The sequence below is a fragment of the Sciurus carolinensis genome, unplaced genomic scaffold (genome assembly GCF_902686445.1).
Source record: "Sciurus carolinensis unplaced genomic scaffold, mSciCar1.2, whole genome shotgun sequence".
Classification (NCBI taxonomy): domain Eukaryota; kingdom Metazoa; phylum Chordata; class Mammalia; order Rodentia; family Sciuridae; genus Sciurus; species Sciurus carolinensis.
In genome coordinates, this window is record NW_025920121.1 from 27,975 (window position 1) to 55,373 (window position 27,399).

Here is a 27,399-nt window from a genome sequence, read left to right on the forward strand (position 1 = left end):
CACCAGCACTGTTTGCCGTCAGCTCAGACGTGGATCCTCAGACTCTGTGGTCATCTTCCTCTTGCACTCAGGTCAAGGTGCAGTTCAACTCTATCATGCAGACAGCACACTGCTCAGCCCCAGCAGGGTGAATGTGCATGTCCGTGGCCACTGAGAAATGCTTATGCAGAGTCACCTGGCTGGGAGGTTGGAGGGACTTTTGGGGTATTTCACTCAGACACCAGCTACACCCCCAGGGACCACTGCTTTAGGTGCAGGGTGCTAGACTGGGGATTTGGGGAGCTGTAGACTAGATAACAAGCTCTCTCTGCAAGCCACAACAGAAGGGCCCCTGAATCTTCAGATGCTATTAAACAGTGGCTGAGCCTGTGCCCTTGAATTCTGTAAAGGTCAAACTGCCGCAGGGCTCAGGGAGCATTTGGAGGCTGGGTCTCTGTGAACACTGGTCGCTGCCTGGCTTTAACCCCGCTATCTTGGGTAACGCCCTTCCATGCCTGCACTCCTGAACGCTCTGCATGGCCTCTGTGACTAGGCCTCTGCCAGCTCAGCCTCTGTAAGTACTGCCCCTGTGAGCTCGGCCTCTGTGAGAATGGCCTCTGTGAGCTTGGCCTCTATGAGAACAGCCTCTGTCAACACGGTCTCTATGAATTCAGCCTCTATGAGAATGGCCTCTGTGAGCAAGGTCTCTGTGAATTCAGCCTCAGTGAGCTCATCCTCTGTGAGGAAGCCCTCTGTGAGTACGGCCTCTGTGAGAACAGACTCTGTGAACAAGGCCTCTGTGAGCACGTCCTCTGAGCAAGGGCTCTGTGATCATGGCCTCGGTGAGGATGGCCTCTATGAGCACAGCAAGTGTAAGCATGGACTCTGAGATTGAGGCCTCTGTGAGGAAGACCTCTGTGAGTCCGGCCTCTGTGAGCTTGGCCTCTCTGAGCTAGTACACTGTGAGCTAGGCCTCTGTGAGCTAGTCCTCTATGAGCAAGGCCTCTGAGAGCAAGGACTCTGTGAGCATGGACTCTGTGAGCAAGGCCTTTGTGAGCACCGCCTATAAAAGCAAGCCCTTTCTGAGCTAGTCCTGTGTGAGCTAGGCCTTTGTGAGCAAGGTCTGTGAGAGCACAGCCTCTATGAGGATGGCCTCTATAAGAACGGTAACTGTGAGCATGGGCTCTGGGAGCAAGGTGTCTGTGAGCATGGAATCTGTGAACTCATGCTTCTTGAGCTTGGCCAGAGACAAGGCCTCTGTGAGCATGACATCTGTGAGCAAGGCTTCTGTGAGCACATCATCTGTGAGCAAGGCCTCTGGGAGCACGGCCTCTGTGAGCAAGGCAGTTGTGAGCAAGGCCTCTGTGAGCACAGTGTCTGTGAGCACGTCATCTCTGAGCAAGGTCTGTGTGAACCTGGAATCTGTGACCTCATCCTCTCTGAGCTTGGCTTCTGTGAACAAGGCTTTGTGAGCACATCATCTGTGAGCAAGGCCTCTTTGAGGAAGGTCTCTGCCAGCAAGGCCTCTGTGAGCACAGACCTTGTGAGCTTGGACTCTGAGCACCGCCTCTGTGAGCTCTGAAGTCTGTGAATGTGGACTCTGTGAGCAAGGACTCTGTGAGCATGGCCTCTGTGAGCAAGGCCTCTATCAGCAAGGTCTCTGGGATCTCATCCTCTGTTTCTTGGCCTCTAAGACCATGGCTTCTGTGACAAAGCCCTCTGTGGGCTCGGCCTCTGTGAGCAGAGATACTGTGAGCAAGATCTCCATGAGTACAACCTCTGTGAGCATGACCTCTGTGAGCACGAGCTTTGAGAGCACAGCGTCTATGAGCAAGTCCTTTGTGAGTAAGGAATCTGTGTGCATGGAATCTGTGAGCTCGTCATTTTGTGCTCTGACTGAGACAATGCCTCCATAGGCAAGCCTCTCTGAGCAAGGCCTCTATCAGCAAGGCCTCTGCAATCTCATCCTCTTCGAACTTGGCCTCTGTGAGCATGGCCTCTGTAAGACTTCTGTGAGTAAGCCCTCTGTGAGCAGGTTCTCCATGAGCACGGCCTCTATGAACATGGCCTCTGTGAGCAAGGCTTCTGTGAGCACAGGGTCTGTGAACACGTCCTCTCTGAGCAAGGTCACTGTGAGCGTGGACTCTGTGAGTTCATCTTTTCTGAACTCAGTCTGAGACAAGGCCTCTATGAGCATGGCATCTGTGAGCACGGCCTCTGTGAGCATGGCTGCTATGAAGAAAGGCCTCTGTGAGCAAGACCTCTGTGATCTAGTGCTCTGTGAACTCAGACTCTGTGAGCATGGCCTCTGTGAGCACGGACTCTCTGAGCTCAGCCTCTGTAAGCACAGATTTTGCGAGCATGGTGTCCGTGAGCATGGAATCTGTGAGCTGGTCCTTTCTCAGATCGGCCTAAGACAAGGCCTCTGTGAGCAAGGCCTCTGCGAGCTCATCTGACTGATCTCAGCCTCTGTGAACACAGCCTCTGGAGGCACAGCCTCTCTGAGCACAGCATCTGTGAACATGGCCTACGTGAGAAAGGCCTAAGTGAGCAAGGCCTCTGTGATCTAGTCCTATGTGAGTTAGGCCTCTGGGAACGTGACATCTGAACACGGCCTCTGTGAACAAGGCATGTGTGAACTGGTCCTCTCTGAGCTCGGTCTCTGTGAACACGGAATCTGTTAGCATGGTCTATGTGAGCATGATATCTATGAGGACGACTCTGTAAGCACATTGTCTGTGAGCAAGGCCTCTGTGTGCATGACCACTGTGAGTAAGGCCTCTGTGAGCAAGGTCTCTGTGAGCAAGGCCTATGTGAGCAAGGCCTCTATCAGCAAGACCTCTGCGATCTTATCCTCTGTGAGCTTGGCCTCTGTGAGCATGACCTCTGTGACAAAGTCTTCTGTGATCCCATCCTCTGTGTACTCGGCCTCTCTGTGCATGGCCTCTGTGTGTATGGCCTATGTTAGCAAGATCTATGTGAGCAAGTCCTCTTTGAGCTAGTCCTCTGTGAGCTATGCCTCTGAGAGCACAGCCTCTGTGACCAGTGCCTCTCTGAGCATAGTCTCTGAGCAAGGTGTCCGTGAGCACAGCCTCTGTGAGCATGGCATCTGTGAACAAGTCCTCTCTGAGCTTGGAATCTGTCTGCTTGTCCTTCCAGAGCTCTTCCTGAGACAAGGCTTCTTTGGGCAAGACCTCTGTGAGCTCATCCTCTCTGAACTCGGGCTTGGTGAGCACAGCCACTCTGAGCTCGGCATCTGTGAGCAAGACCTCTGTGAACACAGCCTCTGTGAGTACTGCCTCTATGAGCATGGCCTTTGTGCGTACGGCCTCTTTGAGCTCGGCCTCTGGGAGCATCACCTATGTGGGCACGCACTTTGTGAGAACGGCCTCTGTAAACACAGACTCTGTGAGCAGGGCCTGTGTGAGCAAGGCCTCTGTGAGCACCGCCTCTGTGAGCTCGTCCTTGTGAGCTTACTTTCTGTGAGCAAGGTGCAGGTTGACCAGGGTTCCCTGCTGGCTGTAGAGGCCGACCTGTTTCCAGGACCTTTTGCCTTAGAACTCCTGAGCTGAGTGGCCAGCACACTCACTTTCATCTCATGCTGCAGGATGGGGAGGGAAACTTTAGCCACCAGAAGGGGAGAGAGCCTGGCCGACACCCACCTTCCTTCTGAGGAAGAGGAGGGTAGAGAAGCATCACAGTGAGCACCTGTCAGCACCAGGACCAGCCGCAATTCTCTGTGCCCTAGGAGGAATGTGCCTTGCTGACTGAATATCATAGAAACCAAAGTGCACTTCAAGGCACTGGATTGAGCTGCACCCTCCCACTCCTGCAACTTGGAGAACACAGACTGTGTAAAGCCAGCAAGGAAAGGATGTCTATACCAGGCAGGCCTGGGTTGTTGCCTGGGCCTGGATCTGTGTTTGTGTAACTGTTGCTAGAATTGCATAGTCAGAATGGAGTGAGGTGTTTGTGGAGGACTCAAGCTTATGTAATGTAGATTCCCCTGTAAGAAAAAAGAATAAAGTATTCACATAAAATAGTCCTTGAAAGAGCTTCGCAAGAGAGGCCTGCAGTTGCAGCTCCAAGGACCTGGATGTGCCACCCTGCAGAGCCTCTGCTCTGTGTGGAGCAACAGCAGACTTCCTGGGCTTCCTTCTCACCTGGCTCAGGGAGCCCTGCCAGACTCTGGCTGGTTGTAGCTGCTCTTGGCCCATGTGTGTCCCCAGCCTAGACTCGACTTTGAGCCCTCATCCACAACACCCCACTCAGTTTGCAAGAAGCAGCTGTCTCCTTCCAGGGAGACGATTTGAGGTTGCAAGCCTCTTTCTGGACATGGTGCCAAATGGTGGGAAGAAGAGAGGCCACACCTGTACAGGGCACAGGCACCTGGCTCCGAGAGTCACTCATGTTTAATCCACTTGCAGGAAGAATTTCCCATGTGGTGATGCATGGTCTTTATAGAACTTTAGAGAAGGCAGGAAGCAAACCAAAGAAAGTGAATGGTGGGTGTCAGGTGGGAGTGGGAGGGAGAGTGACCAGGGGACATAGGCCAGCTGAAAATGTCCAATGTGTCCCAGTCCCACTCTGCTCTGTCCCTCAGTGGGCATGCTGTCCAGGTGCTCCCCTGGAGCACAGGGCCAGGGAACCAAGCCCACAGAAGTACACTAGGGCGGCTGGGGCTTTGGAGCCATTTCCAGAGGGCCTCAGTTGACGGAGGCATGAAGCAGTCCAAGGCCGATCCCTGGTGCTGTCCCTGGACAATCCTTAGTGACTGCTGGCTGCCCTTGGCAGGGGTGCTCCCCTCTCTGCTGGACCCCAGCCCCTGCCAGGACCTGGACCTGTGGCAGACCTGATCTGGCCCCAGATGGGGCCAGGTGGGAAATGGGAGCTCAGATGGGCAGGTGAAGAACAGAGGAGGAGGGTCGACCAGCCCTCCTGCCCAGAGAATATGAGCCCTGCCAAGAACACAGAGCCACAGAACTGATGTTCAGGGAGGCACAGAGTTTGCCTGACACTGGTGCAGGGAGCCAGTGTTGCCAGGGACCTCAGGGAGCACCTGCTCTGAGCCCTGCCACAGTTGGTGTCTCTGTCCCCCAGAGTTGTGAGCTACACACTCTGCATGGGTGAAGGAAGAGGCTGGGCCTCCAGAAAACACTGAGTTTGTGCTGATATCAGAAATGACATATGCACAGTGATGGCCCGGGGAGATGCCCTGACAGATCCTGGTGGTGCCGGGGAAATCAGCACTGACCTCACTTCTGGGGAGCAATGGCCACACGGTCACTCCTACCTGTGAGCATGTGAGTTCTCTGCCAGGGCCAGTGGAGAGACTGTGTTCACCCACACTGGGATATGCCAGGGGACTCAGTGCATGATCTCAGCCTCAGCTCAGCAGAAGCCATCTAGGCCCTGCCTTGGGCTCCAGCTGGATCAGTGAAGGGGCCCAGAAATCTCTGGCAGGTGCTCTGCCACTCCCTGAAGCTACTGCCAGCCCACAGACACTAGGACTCCTGTGGCCCCACTGCCCTGACACCTCCCCTCTGCGTGGTCTCCCCTTCTGTGCCTAAGCATGTTAACACTATTCAGCCATCATCAAAGCACATCCCACCTGACACTTGGTGACCACCCTCTGTGGGATGCTTTGCTAGGAAGGATCTCAGTCCTCATTCTGAGGAGTGAGTTTTATTAGATACAGGTGAACAGACAGGTGGAGGCCCAGGTGCCCAGCACCACGCCTTCAAGGTCAGCTGGGAGGGGAAATCTTCCTCTGCACTTGGCTCTCAAACCGAGGCACCTCTCAGACTGTCCCTGGTCTGGATGCTTCTGTGTGGCCTCTGTTATGTTCTTTGTTCAGACTATGTTAGACATGACTTATTTACTTGGAAGAGGAAGTGCAGGGTGGCTCTAAGACAAAGTTCATTTTTACAAGATTACATGGAGATCACAACGTCTGTGAATTTGAGCCCTGCCTTTTTCACTTAGTATTATGCCATGAGCATGTCCCCATGTCATTAGATGCTTTACTACAGGGACTTTGGATTTATACAGAGGCCCTTTATGTAAATGTAGTCACTAATTTAAATTGATTCACTTAAAACCACTCCATTGTTTTCCCCAGGTTTGATATTAAAACTTACAATTCACATTCGTGGTGGTCCAAATCTTAAGAGTGTGTCTGTTTGATTGTTTCCTCAGGAGAAAAGTCAGGAGTTAGAATTGCTGATCCAAAAGAGGTAAAGGTCTAGGACACGCCTGAGACATGGAAGATCAGCTCTTCTGAGATTTCACACAAAAGGACACACTCATCACAGAGGTATGGAAATGATGCTTAATTCCTAGCAACAGCTGACAACCTGAGTGCTTTGTTTGTTTTGGAAAATCTTCTTTTGTGACCATTTAAAGAATGGCACCAGGTTTAGGTTGTGTTCTCTTGGCAGCTGGTGAGGTTGAACGGTTCTCATATAGTGACAGGCTGCTTATTAGTCTTTTCTGAATTGCTTATTTGTATCCATAGTCCTTTCTTACATGTAGATAACCTTTTTTCTATTGATTTGCAAGTATTATTTACATATTGAGAAAATTAACAGCTTTTGGATACTGCATGTTTTAATTGTTTTTCCCAATTTATCACTTTCTCCTCTATTTTTTAACATGAAAATGGTATGAAAATTTTAGGTTGCCAAATCCATTAAATTTTTCTTTAGTGTTTCAACGTTGATATCATGTTTACAGAAATCCATCTCCACACCAGATATGTATGTGTAAAATATTCTTTCCTTAGTTTCTTATGACTTTGCTGTTGTAGTAATTCATCTGGAGTCTATATAGATATGTGGTATACTACAGGTCCAATGTATTTATCTGTTTACAGTTGAGCGGTTATTCTGGTTCAATCTGTCTCCACTGATTTAAGATGCAAGTGGCCTTACACTAAAGGGCCGCACAGTCTGGTTCTATCTTTGCCTGCTCTGTTGAACTCTGCCTTGTCTCTGGCACTGAATCAGCCTTCCTATTTCCTTAACCATGTGAACTTCCACATCCTGCTTCATATACATTAGTGAAGTTCACAAAAACTATGCAGGAAGATTTTTTTGTGTGTGCGGGAATTTTAATTGGTTTGCTAGTCAATTTGGGGTGAACTGACATCCTTACAGTATATGTTAGATTATTCATCTAGGAATAGAAAGTGCTTTTATTTGGTTTGTTTCCTCAGTAAACATATTGCTGGATATAGGGTATTTTTCATCATGTTTTTTGACTTTTATTTTTATGTCATGTGGTTATTCTCAACAGCTTTTTAATTATTGCTGATGTATAGCAATTCATTAAATTCATAATAGTATTATTTTGCTGCTGACTGTCTACCTTGACACCAGTACACATTTCTTGGCTCTTTGTGGTTTGCTGTTTGAGAGAGGGGCAGAGGAGAAAACCTTCCTGATGAAAATAACAATAGTCGTGGTTTTTCTTTTCAACTCCTGAGGTTCCAGATGAGGATGGGTGACAGGAATAAGGGTCACATGCTGACTTTGCTCTTTGCAAGGTGCCCACAAAGCTAGGGAAGCACTGGCCACTGATTCTCCATCTGGGACACAGGTCCCTTGTGGAGTTTAGTGTTTTGGGGTATCAGGATTGAACCCGGGGGTGCTCTACCACTGAGCCACATCCCTGGCCCTTTGATTTTGGGGCAGGGTCTCCCTGAACTTGCAATCCTCTTGCCTCAGCCTCCCAAGTTGCTGGGATTGCGGGCATGTGCCACCACACCCAGCCCTGGTAAAGTTTTAAATACATATTTGGTTTCTGCCCATTTCCACTGGACTTTCCAGCCATGGCTCACTAGTACTTCTTGACATTCTTCTGGCCTTTCTCTATCTCTAAATGCATATGTATTTTCATTCTAGGACTTGAAATGTGTAAATTTGAAGTCTAGTTTCTCTGGTGGCCATACTTGGTGTTTCTAAGATCTGAGCTCTGCTGGAGTTTTCTGCCAACATCAGGACTAGCTCTCACTGTGCAAGACCAGGGAGGACCGTCCTTCCTCACTGGAAATGCTCTAGAACATGTCAAGTGAGGTCTGGGGCTTTACAGCAGTAAAGAACCAGTGGGGGTTCCTCAGCGTCGGGTAAGCTTTTCCATCAGTTGTGAAACTGCATGTATGGTTGCACATCTATGCCAGGAGAGCCCCTGCTGGGTCCCCCAAACAGGTCCCATGGGTTCGTGGTTGCACTTTGTGCCTGATTAGAAAGGCCTTACTGTCTTTCTGAGTGCTTTGTGTCTGGCACAGGGTCCTGCACCAAATGCTGCACCCACACTCACCACCTCAGAGCTGGGTCCATGTGTCTCAGGGTTTGGTTCATGTGCCTCAGTGACAGTCGGGGACCCTCCATTTTGGCTGACATACAGTTTACCCTGAATGCTTCAGCAACTGCCATGGAGCCTCCCCATGCTGGGTGAATCTTGCAGGGCTTCTGATCACCGTGAGAGCTCTCTGCACTTTCTGCCCTTCAAGCGTCTAACAGAGCTTCTCTCTGAACTGCCCTGGCCATCAGCAGAACCCAGGAAGGGATGCCAGGTCTGCAGTGAGCTTTCTTACTACCAGTGGGCTCTGCTTGCTTCCGTGAAGACCTCAATCCCCAGCTTGCTTTGTGATTTCTCTGAACTCTCCCATGTCCCATCTTCCTGTTCCCTTCCAGTCCTTACCCAGGTGCCTCTGGCAGGCTTCCTCTTTATCCCGTCCCTTCTCTTGGTTCCCTGCAGCCAGTCTTGTGTGCATTCTCACTAAAGACGAGAACGAAATGCTTTCAGTTTTCTTCAGCCTTCCACAGAGGGTGCTGTTCCTCTGAACCCTGTTCTTCACACCTGATGAGACCTGGCTCTTTGCCTGTGTGGCTGTGTAGCTCCACCACCTCTGCTGGGTTCTCCTCTCACTGCAGATCCTGGTCAGGAAGGGTAGCCAGCCATGCCCTTGCCACCTGCTGTGGGGTCTGTGGTCAGGTTACACACTGTCCCTGGCAGGTGTCCAACCGGCTGGATCTGTGGCAGGTGTAAAGCTGGCCAGCTCTCTAAGTACAGTCCTGGATACATTGGAAAGCCATCTGTCTCTCTTCTCTTTCCTAAAACAATGTGGGAACCACTCCGCCACTGGAGCCTGGGCTCTGCCCACCACCTTCTACTGCTGGCCAGTCCACTGTTGGGTCAGGGAGCCCAGGAGGGGTGCAGTAAGAGACCAGGAGAACCTGCTTCTGAGAAGGTCCCAGGACATCAGGTGGCAGGTGGTAGGGGAGGGCTCCTGAGGGTCTTCCAGGGCACTGCTGACCTTCCAGAGCTCAGTGCTCTGCTGCATGCCAACCCCCATCATTATTCACACTGGGCCAGTCCATCCTGAGTGTTTTCTCCTCAGCTTGGTCAGCAGTGACCCCAAGGACAAGAGGAGCCAGGCACTTCCCAGCCCTCATTACCTCCTTAGCCTTCACAGTGATCCTATCACCCACAGATGGGGCATCTCCTGTGGGCTACAGCCTAACCACTTTTCTGTTTTTCTGTCCTTTACTAATTATTATGCAGGCATAATTTTTCAGCTGGTACAAGAGAATGAAGTTTCTGAAATAAGGTGGCCCTGTGTCTCTGGAATCCCCTTGGTTTTAGCAGAGAAAATGGCAACAGCGATCATGGCCTTGCTGGCTCAGGGCAGAGGGGCAGCTCTGACCCCAGGCCAGGTCTCCTTGGTGTCTCTATGGCCATGTTGCTGTTTCCTGAAGTCCTCTTGTCCATCCAAGTTCCTGTCCTGGGCCTGGTCATCTTGACCCTCAGAGGCAACCTGTTTTTCAAAGGGAGTTTGTTCCCAGTCCACTGTGAGCTCCTGTGCTCTGCTGGCCCACCTGCCCCAGGCTGGCTGCCTCCTGGCTGTGGGCAGCTGTGGTCCACAGCTCTGCCCTGGCCCCAGGGTCTGACTCAGCCCCTGGCTGCACCTGAACACCCACCACCAGCCCTCCCCGGGGCAGGCCCTGCAGCCTCCACTCAGCCCCCATCTCTCCCTTGCTCCCAACTGCTCACGTCTCAGCCTGAGCACTCGAGCTTTGCCTCAGGCTACGACAAGCCAAGCCGAGATGAGCTCCCTAAGGTGGAGGCCAGCAGAAGATTGAAAGGCACATGACATGGTGGTCACTGCGACAGGGTGTGTTGGGACATCTCCACACCTGGACGGACCCCACCGTCACAGGCGTGGTGTCACTCTCACCTCCCAAAGTCACATGGCAGTCACTTCCTGGGTCTGCTCTTGCATGTATGCTGCATGTCTTTTGAGGGGGAAACCATTATAGCTGGAGGGCAAGTGACCATGGTCAGGTCCTCCTCTTGGAGGAGGCAGCTAGGGCTGCTGTGCAGCAGATGAGGGGAGACGAGGAGGCTGCAGCCCGAGAGAAGAGAATTCCTGGGGAAAGTGAAAGATGGCGGCTTGAGGCCAGCCCAGCGGAAGTGGGAGCATGAAGGCATGAGCTGTCCTGGACAGGCTCTGCAGGGCCCTGCTCAGCAGGAAGTCGCTCCCTCCTGAGCCCTGGACCTGGTCCTCTGGTAGAGCCTGACCTTCCTGACATGCCACACTGCAGTGCCCTCTGGGGATCCAGAGACAAACCTGGGCTCAGGCACACATTCCAGTGGTGTCTGATGGAGCAACCAGAGGACTGGATCAGAGAAGGTACTCCAGCCAGTGGAGTAAGAAGAGCTCTGCCCATGGGCCTCCATGAAGAGAAGGGCTGGAGGACAGGATATGTGCTGGAGGGAGAGGCTTGGAGGAGCTGAAGGGTGCAAGAAGTGGGGCAGGCATTCTTCGACTTTTGAATCACTCCCCAGCTCTCTCCTCTGGCCTGTTTTTTTTTTTTTTTCCCTGAGGTGGGGGGAACCCTAAAACAGAAAGGTTAATCTAAGTATACATTTGAAGCTTTTAAAGCCTCCAATACAGGGCTTATTATGCTAAAAGAAACACACCTGGCCTGGAGGAGCTTCTTAGCAAATCCACCATGCATGTAATGATTCAGTTAAACACGGCGCCAGGATCCTTTCCCATGATTTCTATGTAAATTGGATGCTTCAAAATTACTATATGTGTGAAATTCCACTTATTTCTTTTAACATAGAAACTTTTATCACTTAACTCACTGGACAGAATATTTGAGCCATTTGCAATCATTAGAGCAGTTTTGTTTGGTCAAACCTTGTGGGATTATACTTCAGAAAAGACAGTGAATTATATTCATTGCAAGAAAACAGCCATTTTAGATATATAAGGGGCACCAGGAAAATTTTCATTTTAGTGAAAATTCAATATTATAACTTACTTCTTTTTACAGCAGAGTAAGCCTTTTGTCTTCATGCAATTTATAAAACCCAGCATGGAACAGGACTGTGACAGGCAGTGGCAGATCAGGCTGATAGATAAATTGATGCTTTTGAGACAGAGGGAGCCATGATGTCTGTGGGGCTTAAGGTAATAGCTTTTTCTTGGGGAGATTTTCCTCAAGACCCTAGGGGAGGCCACGGGATATTTACTGGTTCTGCAGTTTCCAGCATGGAACTGGGTTCTCCCTTTTCCAGGGAGACTGGGACCATGCCAGCCCAGCAAGTGAGTGGGGCCATTGTGGCTCCAATGGACACAGGACTCTCAGCTGGACTCTGCAGGTGAGTCCAGTGTCCAAAGGCCTTCACTTTAAAGAACATCACAATTTTTTTTTCAAATAGATTTGAGAATAAAAAAAATTCAAGGATAAAAGGAAGCATTATTACCTATAAAACTAATTTCTTTCCTGCATTGAGCTGTTAGGATCTTTCACGAGATAAGTACTCTAGTTAGGGCTTGGTGTTTTGGGAAGTACATTTTCTGCTTTGGTCATTTGGGACACTTTACAGAGGAAAAACAGCAACTTAAAGAGGCTTTGCATAGATACAACCTGAATTTTAAGTGCAGGGGTAGGGGTATTTGTTTTCAACAAATGATTAGAAAAATTACATTTAGGTCTTGAATAATGTCTAATTATATAAATACATTTAAATCATCATTACAGATTTATTTTCTTCTTTCTATTTTTATTGCATTTTAAAATGTAATTTCTAAGGGACATGACATGATATTTATTTCCCAAATTTTATTCTCCAAATTTATAACTGATAAAGACAAGTTGAAAACTTTCTATTTTCTTGAAGAACTGACATATGGAGTAAAAATTATTTTTATTTGTATTTTTCTTTTTGTAGCTGTATCCCTCCAAGAGAGGATAATTACATTTTCCCGGAAATCGAAAATAACGTAGTTGTCATTTCTCTATTAATGTATTTTCCCTTCACATTTTGATAGTAATATTTTTCGACATACATAGGAAATTAAAATATGCCACGTAATATATAAATCCGTAACTGCATGTTTGTGTATATGTGTGTGAGAGAGGCAGACAGAACACAGAGAGGGAGGGACAGACAGGGCCCACAGAGGAAGCTCCAGAAAAGAGTGGTGAGGTCATGGTTTCCCTCTGGACGCTGCCTCACAGGTGCCTAACTCTGGAACTTACCAGCAGAAGGCTTATGTTGAACCCAGCAGGCCCCATGGTCAACTTTTCCCAAGAGAGAGATTTTGGACTTTAAATCAGAGATGGCAACTGAAATTTAAACTCATGCCATGTTTAAGTGAAGGACAGGGAAGCCAGGCAGCATGGGCAGGAGGGCTGGGGGCACTTCTCAGTGTCGAGAAGCAAGCCCAGCTCCCTCCCACAGGCCCCTGGGGCCCACTCTGAGGCACAGTGTACCCTGGCCGTGCAACCTCCTGAATGAAGGACCTACTCGTACAATCGTATACAGGTGGTGCGATGTGGCATAACTTGCACTTGACAGGAAGCAGCAACTCCTGGGTGGTGTCCACTTGGGGCACAGTGGATGGAGTGAGGCGTATCCAACCGTGTGCTTCCTGGTGGTGCCTGCATCCACAAGGCTCAGGCTGGAGACAGGCTTCTGCACAGACACAGAATGAAAGACAGAGACCTGGAGGACGGACACCACCTTCCCCTTCAGGTTGAATTAATAGAAGAGACATTTTTAGAAATCTTAAATTGATAATGTATTCATAGTGAAGCAGGGAAACCAGGTGCATATTTTATTCATCTTTCTTTGCCTGCGTATTTTCAAAGACATCTTATAGTTAACATTATAATATAGTTAGTCACTCCAAATCACTGGGTGATTATAGGAAAGCTGTCAGCCTCGGCTCACGCTATGAAAAGGCTGCAGCAAAGAGCTTTTCTCTTTGCCATGGAGACTGGGCCTGCTTTTACATTTACTCTGGAAACCAGAGCCTTTCTGTTGTTGGTCCTTTTCAGTTACTTTAGCTATTAAACCTTCTGATTGAGACTAAAGGAAGGAGGAATGCAGACACTTCCACAGGGAGAAACTCCCAACCTAGAGGAACAGAACTCAGGATAGGGAAATAAAAGCTATGCTGCCAGGCTGCTGTGTGCCTGCCAGGGAGTCAGCCCTCTCTGGGGAGCCCCCTGTACCTGAGACTCCTAATCAGGCTGGGCAGCAGCACCTCCATTCCCCACCCCCAGGCATAGAGGACCATCCTGCAGCTGAGGTCCCAAGTTCCTCCTGCCTGCACAGAGACCATGCCACCCTGTTTTACCATGAACCTGGGTTTAGCAGCTTTGAGAACACAGCAGTGCAGGATCCCCAGAAACACTGGTTGTTTTATGATGCAAATTCACTATTGCTGTTGACCTGCACCTCACGACAGAAGGTGAAGTGGGTCCCTCTGCATGCACTGGTGTTGAACCTCATGGTTTCCATCCTTTCAGCTTCCTAAATATATGAATGACTACCACTGTTACTCAGTATGTGGACTTCATGAGACTCAAGTAATAGCTGTGGGTCACAGATCTCAGAGTATGGGCAGGTCAGCAGACAAGATAGGTCACAAATTACACAGCTAAATTGGTATCACCAGAAGGACAACTTGTTTGTTTTTTTAATTTTAATTTCATTTTCAATTTTCTAATAATATCAGGATTAATGGAAAAAGAAACTCCTTAGTTCTCATTTGCATCCTTTGCAGTTTATCCTTTAGCTTGGAAAGAAAAATTGCTATAGTTTAAAATAATTCCTGTGTTGAAGTTTAGAGGTGGGAGGTTGGGAGAAGAAAGCATTCATACTGTTGTGTGCTACTCTGACATTAATGGTTCACAGACTCTCGGGTTGGGACTTTTTTTTTGCAACTCAGTTTTGTCCATGTACTCCAGGGTTCCTCAGCCTCTGAACTATTGACGAATAGTTCTTAGTAGGAGGCAGGGAGCTGCCCTGGATATTGCTGGATGTTTGGCAGCATCCCTGGGCTCTATGTACCAGATGCCAATAATACTGCCACACATACCCATGGTGACAATGCAAAGGTCACTGTCAAATATCCCCTGGGGGAAAAATCATCCCTAGTTGGGAACTAGCAATTTAACCAGATGTGATCAGAATAGGCTAAACCAACGTTACTGCCTGCTACTCTGGGAATACATTGTTTTTCTGCTGCTCTTCCCGGAATGTCAGCAGCTACCTTTCCATGGTCTGACTCTGTGGAAATGAATCAGGTGTCTACAGCACAGAACATGTGGGAGCAGTCATGTCTGAACAGGGTGTAAGTCACCTGCAGCCAGCACAATGTAGACTGCACAACCATCACTGGGCAGCAGAATGATGGTGTGCATGTCTGCTAATCTAGACATGGATGAGATCCTGGGACTCGTCAGTGAGCCCACTGGACTGTGGATGGCCCTTAGTTGACTGGAGTGCAGCAGGGAGAGGACCAAGAGTAGCTGTGGAATTCGAGGAGGGACCGAGGTCATGTCCCAACACTAGACAGAAGGCACTTTTTGTGCCCGCATTAAATGACATGCGACCCATCTACTCCCACAGCATCTGTCATGTTTTCATCATACGGTTACACATTTTATGCAAAAGAAACCCTCGTGGTCTGAGACCATCTTGCTGCGTTGCTTGGTGACGTGTTATTGCTTCAGAATCGTGTATCTGCTCTTCTGGAAAAGATGGGATGGGACTGTTCACCCATTAATCCTCCCAGTCGTCCAGCTTCTGTGGGCTTCTTGAACAAGTAGAGCTGGACTTCTTGCTCCAGTGACTTCCCTGGCTGGTCATAGCACCTAGGCCTCTAATGGGACAGTGGGATGGCCATCTGGCACTGAGAAGTTTTGAGATGGACCCCTCTTCCAAGACCTGGATGTGCCTAGGGGGTCAGGGGCAAGAGACCTAGAGTGTGCGCTGCCCATCTCTGGGGTGTTTGGGTGGATGTTGAAGCTTGGTGCTCACAACAAGGGTGGTAGCTGCCCCCTGGTAATTTCTATTTCTGGCACACCAGTGGTGGAGTGAGATTTACAGAGCTAATAGGTGCAGGGATGCACACCGTGAGAACCATTGCCACCCCCTTACTCCCTGCAAGAGAAGCTGTAGACCAGGAGCTCCCAGTGCCTCCACAGAGCTGGTGAGCGTGAGCTCTGGCCTGCCACTGGCTCTCCAAGGCTCAGGGAGCCCTGATCTGACATTAGCTCCACAGGCCTGTGTACACTTCATCATTTGGAGGTTGGTTCTGATTTCGTCATGTGAGCTGCAGCAGGAAAACATCCTGCTCCTTAGCCCATTTTATCAACTTTGTTTTGTTCGCTGGAGCCCAGATCCACATCGCCTTCGAATAATCACAACTGCGCAGGTGGATCCCAAGGGTGAAGGAGAGGCTTTTCCACAGGCCCTGATCCCTGCAGAAATGATTTGTACCTCAGGCTGATTGTCACTAACAGAAAATGAGAATGAGGGACATTCAATGCAAAGTAATATGTGCTGTACAATTACTGGATTAATAATTTTATTCTATTACTGTGTGGGAGAAAGGACATCAGCCTGAAAAACTGCATTTCTAGTATATTTCTAAGCATCCTGTTAAAAGAGTGAGCAAGGGTCAGGAAACTTAATTATGCTATAACTAGATAGAAATTGTCAAGTGATAAAAAGAAACATCCAGACAGATTCAACAGGAAATTACAGCCTTAATAATACAGCATAATGCCTACTACTATACAATTATTGGAAAGACCCTGAATGGTTCACTGTAACAGGCTTAGATTTCCAGTAACTACAAAAATTTCACTGAAAATGATGGTTCCAACATTGCTGTAAATATTTTTAAAAAATAAATAAATAACATTATTATTTAATGATCAAACATCTTGTACCCATTTCAGACCTGATGGTATGACCACATTGACATTTTGGGGTGATGAGAGGGTTGGTTCCAAGAAGAATAGTCTCTATTTGCAAATTAAGTTCCTGGCATCATAGGTAAATAAATTATCTATTTCATTTAGCCTTTCAGAATCCCCTGCCAAAAGAAAACCAGGCGTATTTTTGGAGATTTGTGCTCCGAGGAGCACTGGAGGGTGGTGGCTGTTCCCTGTGCCCAGGAGCTCACGCCCAGATGACAGGGAGGAACAGTGCCTCTGAGTGTCCCAGGGGCTAAAGACAAGGAGGTTAGCTATTAACCCCAAGAGTGACTGGCTGCTGTCCCAGGACATCAGAAAGTAGGAGGAAGAACTCTAAGACAAGCTCAGTGAGGCCTGGAATGAATCCGCTGTGCTTTGCAAACATGTCATGGTGCTTAGAGTATGGAGCCTTGGTACTCACAGGCCACTGCGGTGGCTCCGCGACCCCTCCTGTGTTTGACCTTTCCTCCTCCCTCTGCAGGAGGGATCAGTCATCTCTGTGCTTGCCCAGAAGAGCCCAGTGTTTCATTTTGTATTCTGAGGATGAAGATTAATCAGCAACTCTTTACCCAAAGATGGCCATGCTGACCAGAAATCTGCATATCTGCATATTGCTGTTCTTCCCTGAATTTAATTTCCTACAGGAACTGATATTAATCACCCTGTTTAAACAGAGGGGTTTTGGGGTCTATACAAATGTAACATTTTCTTCTTGTAGAACTTGCAAAATATTTTCCTCCTTTTTTTCCAGTTTAAAGGGACAGTAGCAGTGGTTGCTGCTGTTGCATTTTCTTTTACGTGACTGTTGACTGTTTGGATGGTAACAGTGAACCCAGATTCCACTCTCACACTTGAGGAGCATGTCAGTAGATTTGGAAATAGAAGTCGGTGACTGGTTTGCATGAGCTGCCCTGTTCTCTCTCAGGCTGAGGCAAGGGAGCATATCAGCTGGAGCGGCGATGCTCTAACCAGCCCGCGCTGCTTGGCCCACACTTCATGTGCAGGGGAGTCACATTCATCAGCCATCAGCAACTCTGCCAGGAGCATTTGGCATATTTTATTCTGGATGTCTGCAGCACAATGTGGGTGAGGCAGAAACAGGAGACAGACATGCAATGTGCTTAGAAAAATGCACTGGTGTGCGCCGCAGAGCCAGGAAAGCTGGAAGCCAGCAGTGCGCATCAGTTATGCCAGATCCTCAGCTGAACTGGGCCAGCACTGCTGGCCAGGGTCTGTTTAGGTTTCAGCCCTGCCCTGTCCTGGCCACAGAGGTGAATTTGGATTGGCGTTGCCTCTGCAGGGCCACTGGCCCTGGACCTGGGGGAGGTGCGGGAGGGGCGGCAGGGAAATGCTGGCCTTTGGAGGCCGAAGGAGCCCTGTGGACCTCAGGTTCCCAGAGCAGGGCGCTGGGGAGGTGTGAGTGGGTGCCCAGCATGGGTGTGCCCCTCGGAGGCCAGCACCCGCTTTCTGAACTCTCTGCATCTTTGGCACTGTGATCAGTGGTGTAGCAGGGCAGAGAGCATCCCTTGGGCTGAGAGGCAATCCCCAGGGCAGCATCTCCAATACCACCAGTCTGTCAGGCTGTGCACTTAAAGGTTGGCAGTTTGTGACTACAAGCTAGCTTCGCTGCTGTAGGTGAGACTTACCACAACAACAGGGAGCCTTGTCCTCGCTCGACTGCACATGTCATGGCCCACCTTTGGTGTCTCCTCAAACAACCCCATGCTGCTGAGTTGGTCCTGGGCTGGCTGTGGAGTAGCTGCCATCCTCACAGGGCTGACATCTGCAGGGCTGTCCAGGGCCGCGTGGTCCCAGCCACTGGGTAGGCACCATGAAATGACTGGTATTCACACTCAGGCTGCTCTACCTTCTTCACCCATGTGAATCACAAGGGTGTCACACCAGAGATGTAGAGGCTCAGACTTTTTATCTGGCTGAGAGCATTTTATTTTTGGTCTTCAGGACCCAAGTGGCTTGTGACTTAACAGGGCACTATCATGTGGCTTTACATTTTGTCGTAAAATGACGGGCCCCGCTTCCTCCTCTTTGCTCTGAAACCTTCATGCCACTTGGTCATCAGCTGTGTCTCTTCTGATTCATGCTTCGGGCAGGATCCCCGTGAAATGAGGTTCTTCTGCAGGGAAGGAGAGTCAGACGCATGGAGCTGCTCTTTTTTGAGGGTGACGTGGGGGCCACTGGTCTCACAGTTGCTTGACTGCCAACAGGTGTGGGAATGAGGAAGTTAATGTAGACTTTTCTAATAAAGGAAAAGTACCTGACAGTATATAAGGATACTTCTTTTCTGTCAGATTATTTAAAAGGAAAAGCATTTCTTTGTGTAACCCCATCCCATCATGGAAGCATGCACTAAGCTGAAATCAATACATTCAGTCTCAGAAGAGGAAACGTACTCAGGTGTGGACACCACCCCAGCAAAGCTTCAGCACAGGGGTGTTGGTGGACTCTCCAGAGCAAATGTGGTCTCGAGAGGACAGTGGGGGCAGGAAGCACTGTGCCTTCACTGTGGACACCACTGACCTCAGTGTAATCCTAGGTCAACCATCGAGGAAGCTGTCCACAGGCAGGGAGTGGGCCTCACCATCTTCTAAGTTGCTCAGCTGTTCAGAAGGTTAAAGACTGAACCCTCCATGACCACAAGCTACAGGCAGGGAAGCTTAGAGGAAGCTACCTCAGGTTGGTTATGGAACTTACCTCATGTTGACTGCCTGGATCTTAGGAGGTCAAGGAGAGAGAGAGAGAGAGAGAGAGAGAGAGAGAGAGAGAGTGCATGAGCGCACACATGAATCTATGTTTGTCTATGATGGTGTGTTTGTGCAGGTGTGGAGATATGTGTATTTGTTTGTAAGTGTTTTATGTGTTTATATGCATGTATTGCATATGTATGTGTATATGTATTTGTGTATGCCTATGTGCATTTGTGTGGTCTGTGTATATGGCATGTGTGTGTGCTTGTGCACATGTAGTATATATGCACATGTTTGTGCATGTTTGTATATGTGTGTGTGCCTAGGTGTGTAGGGTGTGTGCGTGTGTATGCATGTGTGTGTGTGTGTGTGTGTGTGATGAGTGTGCATACAGGTATATTCAGGGTTAAATGCATGTACAGTTTCCTGGGGGACAGTTTCTGGAGAAACTCCTTGGAGCCCTCAGATGAGTCCTTGCTAAGGCCACTTTCCCAGGAAACTCCTACAGCATATGGCTGGGGCCATCCAACATGGCTTCCTGTCTGAAGCTGCATAGCTCTGTGACCCTGTTTGGTGCACTGTGACGGCACTGGTGATGAGCATGAGTCTCACCACTGAGGGCCCTTGACTGTCTCAGTGGTGACCATCAGCACAGTCCAGACCTGAGTGGAGCTGCAGCATTCAGAGCCGACCCAAGGCTCTGGGTCCAGCATGGGGTGCAGGCTGGAGGTCCTCAGTCCCCAGGCCCTGCTCTGGTGGTGCCCACCCTCTGGGACTCACTGATCCAACACATGCTGCCTGTCCCCATGAGCCTGACAAGAGGGATTCTACTTCAGGGGGTCCTGCCCCAAGTGACCAGTGAGGAGCTTGTGACTCAGATGTTGCAGAGCCCTGGAGACCACCCAAGCAAGTGTGCGGCAGGTGGGCATGCCAGCTTTAGTCACCAAACTGGTCAGTACACCCAGGGTCAGCTGACGCTCATCGTGCCCTTCCTCAGTGGTGGCGCCATCTAAGACTGACCGTGAGCCACCCCACTTTACCCCCAGTACTCCAACTTCACAGACAAGAAACCGAGGCCCAGGTAGTTTATCTCCCTAGTTTCCAGGAGGTGGCAGGGTGTGGATCACAGTTGTCCATGGCCTTGGACCCACATCTTTCTCATGACCACCTCCCTTTCATTTTACCTTGAGGTTCAAGTGGCACAGTAAGTTCCTTGTGAGAAATCTGATCACCGATCCTGAGGGAGCTGAGTTGATGCTCTCAGGTGTGCATGTGACTGTCTTCGCCTTGAAGGTGTATTTACACTTTCTGCACCCTCGCTGTCCATCTACCAGGTACAACAGAGAGCATCCATCTCCACAGTGAAGGCAAGTCAGAGCAAAATCTCCGGAGTTTATTTCTCTAGTATGTGCAAAATTGGCATCCAAGAAAAGTGCTGAGAGGGTGCTGTTTCTTGCTAAAAAGCAATGTAACCCTGTTGAGAAGAACAGAGACTCCCAAAGCTGTTCTTCCCTTCACTTCCCTTGCTGTGCAGAACTATCTACTTCATGCAGGAGTCACGAGGTAGCCCAATCTACAGATGTTGGTGTAGGGAGATGCATGTCAGAAAGAAGGTAATTGACGGTAAATGTCAAATATTAAATCCCATCTGGTTATTACCCAGCATATGAGCCATGAATGTAGCTTAACAATTACAGCCATGATTGGCCAAGTGGGAACCAAAATCCTAAACATCAACTGCCAGAAAGATAATTATAACACATTAGCACCTGCTTAGACAAGATTGACAACTGCAGTCTAACATCTGCTTAATACAACTTTCATACTTCTCATGAATTTTTTCCCTTTTGAATAGAGCCACATACGATTTCCTGGAGGATAACAATAACCCAGCATCTATGTTATTTATGCACAGCATTACGGCTGCTTGTTGTCTGTGGTCATAGTTTCTTGCTGACACTTTTGCAGCTAAATGAAGTACACAGAAATGGGTTTTGTGGCCTAGGCAGGCACAACCATGGTGTTGTTCCTAACAGAACTGGGTTCCTGTCAATCAGATGCATTGAACAGAATCCCAAAACATGATAGGTCATATTTAGTTTGTTGGATGACCCAGTGAGTATCACCTATATTTAAATATCTATCTGTCTACATCAAATTAAAATCTGAATCATGGTCTCCTGGGCCCACAGTTACAGCCAGGATGGCAGCTCAGGCATCTTCTCACTAGGCACTCTTGAGGAAGAAAGGAGCATGGTACAAGGGTGTATGTTGCATCTTCCCCTCTCCATACCTTGCCAAAGAGGAACAGTCTGCCACCCCACAGCTTCAGTTGGAAATGGATCAGCCTCAGCAGCTCAGTGGCTGGTGACTGAAAGTGATTTGAACTTGCTTTGGCCCTGGAAGACTTAACAGGAGGGAAGTTTGAGCAGGCTTTTGAAGTATGCAGAATTATTCAGTTTGGAGGGTTAGGGAACCAGTATTTCAGGCAGTAGAATCAGCATCCAAACTCACAAAAAGGTTAAAGTCAATCCACTACCTGCTCAGGGAAGGCCAAGAAGACTGGAGGGAGGCTTATGCTTCCAGGAATTCCTGAAGAGCCATGGAGCAAGAGGCAGGTGGCCTGGAGGCACCAGGTCCAGGTCCAGACCAGCCTCCTGGTGAGGACTCAGGGGAGCATTGTCAGCAGGTGGGAGCTACACCCTGCACTTTGGTTTGGTGATTTTTACTCTGATTCAGGGGCGGGATTGAGGTTGAGGAAGGAAAGGACCAGTGGAACAGACAATTAGGGAGTAACACTGCAGAGGAGGTATTGTCAGTGTCACTGTCGCTGAGCAGGAGGACAGGACAAAGCAGGGCAGCATATCCCAGCCCCCAGGAGGGACATGGTCAGCCCGAATTCTGCAGAGACAACCCTTCATGACCCAGTGCCACCTTTGCCTTAGAGGAGAGCTTCCCAGCCCTGCTTGGACCCACCCACTCTGTCCCTGGGAGCAAGCCCCGTGCAGTGCTGTGTCCTGCTCAGCACAGGGTAACCCTGGCGGTGCCTCCAGTCCAGCTGTGATGTAACCCTGGCCTGTGGGTTTCCCACACAAGAGGAAAGACAACCACCAAATTACAAAGGAAGCAGGTGCCACAGTGAGTGGGCCTGGGGACATCTGCAACTGAGGTACCCACAGAATCTGGAAAGTGGCTTTTTTTCTTTTTTAATTTTTTTATTAGTTATTTTTAGCTTACATGACAGCAGACTCTATTTTGGCAAATCACACATCCATGAAGTATGACTTCCCTATTTTGTAGTCATACATGATGTGGAGCTACACTGGTTATGTATTACTATATGAACATAGGAAAGTGATGTCCCATTCGTTCTATTCCCAATGCCCCATCTCCTCTCTTCCTGCATCCAATCCAGAAAACCTCCACTTCCCCAACTTGCATCAACATCCATATATCAGGGAGAACATTTGGCCTTTGCTTTTGGGGATTGGCTTATTTTATATTGCATGGTAGTCTGTACTTCCATCCATTTACCAGCAAATGTCATAATTCCATTCTCCTTTAAGGCTGAGTAATATTCCATTGTGTACATATGTCACAGTTTCTTTATCTATTTGTCAATTGAAGGGCATCTAGGTTGGTTACATAGCTTAGCCATTGTGAGTTGAGCTGCTATTAACATTGATGTGGCTGCATCACTACAGTGTACTCATTTTTGGTCCTTTGAGTATATACTGAGGAGTGAGATAACTGGGTCAAGTGGTGCTTCCATTCCAAGTTTGTAAAGTGATATTTTTTACCAAATCTGAAAGATGAGTAAGAATAAGCAAAGTCAATCACTCATTTCCCCCATGAAATCCAGTTCCAGAGTCTGTACATTTAAAAGATCATATCAATCAAATAAGTAGTCTTTATAGTAGTGGTTAAACTAGTATCAAAACTCTTAGACTTGCTGGGCACAGAGGTGCTTTTTATAATCCCAGAGGCTTGAAATGCTGAGGCAGAAGGATCACAGGTTCAAAGCCAGCCTCAGCAACTTAAGGAGGCCCTAAGCAGTTTTGTGAGACCCTGTCTCTAAATAAAATATAAAAACGGGATGGGGATATGACTTGGTGGATAAGCACACCTGAGTTCAATTCCTGGTACCAAAATCAAAAAACCAAACTCTTGGCTCATAATTATGATGAAAATTCTGTAAGAATTATATTAAATTTGTGAACATAAAAAGTCCAGGTACAAAAAAACCTTATTCCTCATTTGCTTGCCTCATGACAGGGCACCATGCTGTTGCAGAAGAGGAGACTGGTGAATCAGGAGCAGGGCTAAGTGTCTTCTCAGCCACAAGGCTCCAGCTGAGTGTGAACTTGGAATTCTGAAGCATAGAGTGGGTGGCATGAGGGTTTCCAGGGTCAGGTGTGGACTCCATGCCTGAGCTGCTTGCACCTGTGAAGGACCAGGTGCCGCCTTCTGACTGTCTGACTGGGCTGGACTGTGTCCTGGTCAATTTGGAACTGAGTGGGCAGAGGACCATTTTGGGCCAGGATCTCTTCTAGAAATTGGACCTCTTCCCAAGGGAGAATGAGGATGGGGACACAGGAGGAGACCCTGGATTGCAGCACCTGGAGAAGGAAGCCTAGATCTGGGACCCACAGCTTGTGATCTCCCTCTTTCAACAAGGTGCCTCTGCCTGACAGTAGTTCTGGGAAAGAGAGCAGGAGACACTTGTGCTCAGCTCAATATTGGTGCCTTGAGGTGATGGGAGGGCAGTGGGCCAGACACATCCTGCTCCACGCAGACACATTGCTTGTGTGTTTTAGGATGCTGGGCTTGTGCGGGATTATAGGGGTTATCTAGGATCCATTATTGCCTATCTCCTCCTCCGTGCTTCCCCAGATAGGAGCTTAGGAAGCAGACCTGCTGAAAACTGCGTGAGTTTCACTCTTAGTTAGTCAAGCACCCAGATTTGAAGAAGAAACTGTGGCTCACGAAACATGATGGAGCCTAACTCGAGCTTAAGCCAGCTGCCAGCATTCAGCTGAGAAATCAGGCCAGAGGACTAGACTGCACAAAGGCTCTGGGTGGCCAGAGGGCCTCCCAGTATCCTGCCCACCAGGCACATCCAGGTGGCAGTGCAGCTGCTGTGAGTCCTTCTATTCCTGGCCTGGTCCTCACACTCCAAAGGCCCCCTGGATGTCTGTTGCTGTGGGGCTGGGGCTATGCATTTTGCAGGTGTGCAGCAGATTGAGATACGGAAACCAGCAAAATGGTAACAGGCAGTCAGAATGAAGTGCAGGGGCGCTTCCAAGGTGTACACAGCTGGGCCCAGCCTGGCCTCCCCCAGCATGACCTCCCAAGCACAGTGGCCTATGGTTCAGCAGGACCCATTCTTCTCCACCTCCCACTTCTGCACACGTCTGTCTAACAAGCTGTTGGTTTTGGATCAACAGAGAATATTCAACCCTCATGCAGGTCCCCACGCCCTGCCAATGCCCCCCAGGGTGGCCGAGGGTGCCTGTGAAGATACAGGTGGTGGAGGGATCCCCCAGAAATCAGTTGGTGACCTGCACAGAGGTGGCAGGGTCTGCACCTGGTGACTGAGCCGCCACACCCAAAGAAAGAGTGAGAGCAGTGAGGTACGGCACAGGACCACCAGAGGAAGACCCCCAAGCCTTGTGGGATGCACTCCATCAGCATGGTGGCCACTGAGCTGCTTGAACCCCTGCAGACCTGTCCTTTCCCAAATGTCACAGGACAGAAGCTTACAGTGCTGTACTTTGGAGACTAGTTTCTTTCACTCAGAAAAATGAACTCACAATTTACCCATTTGTAGCATGAATCGTGTTTTTTCCTTTTTGTTACTGATGTGAACACTCAGATAGACTCTCCAGTTCACATGAAAATCCTTTTGTTCTGCAAGAACACAGGGTTGCTGGTGTGTTGGCCTGGAAGATCAGACGTGGGGTTTGGCCCAGAACTGCAGTCTTCTGCTGGTGCACAGGATGACCTCCTCAACTCATTCTTAGTTCTAGAAGTTTTGTAGATTTTTAACATTTGTTCTAATGAGTTACACATGACAGTAGAATGCACTTTGACACACCATCCATAAATGGAGTAAATTTCCCATTTTTCTGGTTGTAATATAGAATCACACCAGTTGTGTAGTCATATATATACGTAGGATAACAGTGTCTGATTCATTCTACTATCCTTCCTACCACACACCACTCCCCGCCTTTTTTCCCCCTCTACCTAATCCAAAGTAACTCTGTCCTTCCCTACCACCCCTGCTTATTGTGAATTAGCACCATGATATCAGAGAAAATATTCAGTATTTGATTCTTTGGGATTGACTTATTTTACTTAGTATGATATTCTTTAGTTCCATACATTTATTGGCAAATCCCACAGTTTCATTCTTCTTTAAGGTTGAGTAATAGTCCCTTGTGTATATGTACCATGTTTTCTTTATCCATTCATCTGTTGAAGGGCACCCCTAGTTTGGTTTCATAGCTTGGCTATTGTGAACTGAGCTGCTATAAACATTGATGTGGCTGCATCACTGTAGTATGCTGATTTTGTCTTTGGGTGTAAACCAAGGAGTGTGATAGTTCAGTCAAATGGCAGTTCCATTCCAGGTTTTCTGAGGCATCTCTGTACTGCTTTCCATAATGGTTGCTCCAATTTGCAGTCCCACCAGCAGCGTTTGAGTGTGCCTTTTTCCAACATCTTGCCAACATTTGTTGTTGCTTGTATTCTTGATAATTCTTTGAAAAAATAAATAAAATTGATAAAACTCTAGTCATGCTAATGATGAGAAAGAGAAAATACTCAAATTACCAAAATATGTGATGAAAAATATCACAACAGACACTACTGAAATACACAAGAAAATTAGAAAGTATTTTGGAAATTTATACTCCAATAAAATATAAAATCTTAAAGGCATCAACAAATTTCTAGAGACATATGAACTAACCTGAACTAAATCAGGAGAACATACATGATATAGAGCAATTTCAAGCAATGAAATAGAAGATGCCATCAAAAGCCTACCAAGAAAAGTCCAAGACCAGTTGGATTTTCAGCCAAGTCCTACAAGACCTTCCAAGAAGAATTCACACCAATACTCCTCAAATTATTCCATGAAATAGAAAAGGAGGGAACCCTTTCAAACTTACTCTGTGAGGCTAAAATCACCCTGATACCAAAACCAGACAAAGACACATCAAAGAAAGAAAACTTCAGACCAATATCCCTGATTAACAAATATGCAAATCTTCTGGCAAATCACATACAAAAACATATTTAAAAGATAGTACACCATGATCAAGTGGGGTTCATCGCAGGGATGCAGAGTTGACTCAACATACGGAAATCGACTCATCACATCAATAGATTTAAAAACAAGAATCCCATGAGTATCTCAATAGATGCAGAAAAAGCATTTGATAAAATATAGCACCTCTTCTTTTTCAAACACTAGAAAACCCAGGGAGAGCAGGATGTACCTTAACATCCTAAGAGCTACTGTGCTAACCCAGTCTGCATCTTCTAAACAGAGGAAGCTGAGAGCTCTCCCTCTGAGAACTTCTGCAGATGTTTCCCATCGGCTCCTGCAATCTCGTTGTCTGCCGTGGAAACAGTCCTCTTTCCTTTTTCCCAACCTGTAGTGCTTTCTCCTTCTCACCTGCTTCTCTGCGTGGACCTTCCATGGGGCAGAGCAGGAGTGGCAGGAGTGCATGTCCTCCGCTTGTTCCCAGCGTCAGATGAGGGTGGCCGGGGTCTCGGGCGGGTGTGCATGGAGGTCAGGAGGCTGCTGCTTCAGGTGCTAGGTGGGGAGTGCTGCATCCGGCTGAGCTGGTTGCTCTTCCTGGTCACTGAGATGAGGTTCTGTGGTTGTGTTTTAGTTCACTGGAAGGCGAGTGGCGCAGACTGACTTCCACGCTGCCCTGGCCATGCTGTCCTACAGTGGAGACTCGCTAACCTCTGGGGCTGGCCTGAGACCTGTCGCTGGCGTGTGTTCTTTCCCACTCAACCACAAGACTCTTTCTTCCCTCCTTCCTGCATACCTGTTGCTGATGGGCTGTGTTCTGGTTTCGCTTTGCCTCTCTCCTGGCTGATCACTCCTACTTCTTTGAGAAGTTCTGGTAGCTGCTGTAGGATTTAAACCAGTGATCTCCCTTTAAATGGTGGTGCGCCCCTTTGTGTGGCATGTGCACCCTGCACAGTGTGTATCCCTGGTGTGTCCCGTGGCACCACCTCCACATCCATGCATGCTGGGGGCATGTGGCATCTTTTCTGTCCACCCACCATCAGCGAAAGTTTCCACTGACCTCTCAGTCCTCACAGGCCGCATGTCTGTGGTGACCACTCAGCTTTGCTCTGTGGCGTGGAACCTGCCAGTCCCGGGTGGCCTCTGA

At 48.5% G+C, this 27,399-nt stretch overlaps 1 pseudogene; it reads right to left on the reverse strand.

Annotated features, from left to right (window-relative positions):
* Positions 1-2,788: 2,788 nt before the first annotated feature.
* LOC124973755 (probable RNA-binding protein 19) overlaps positions 2,789-27,399 on the reverse strand; it is a 554,767-nt pseudogene continuing 530,156 nt past the window's right edge.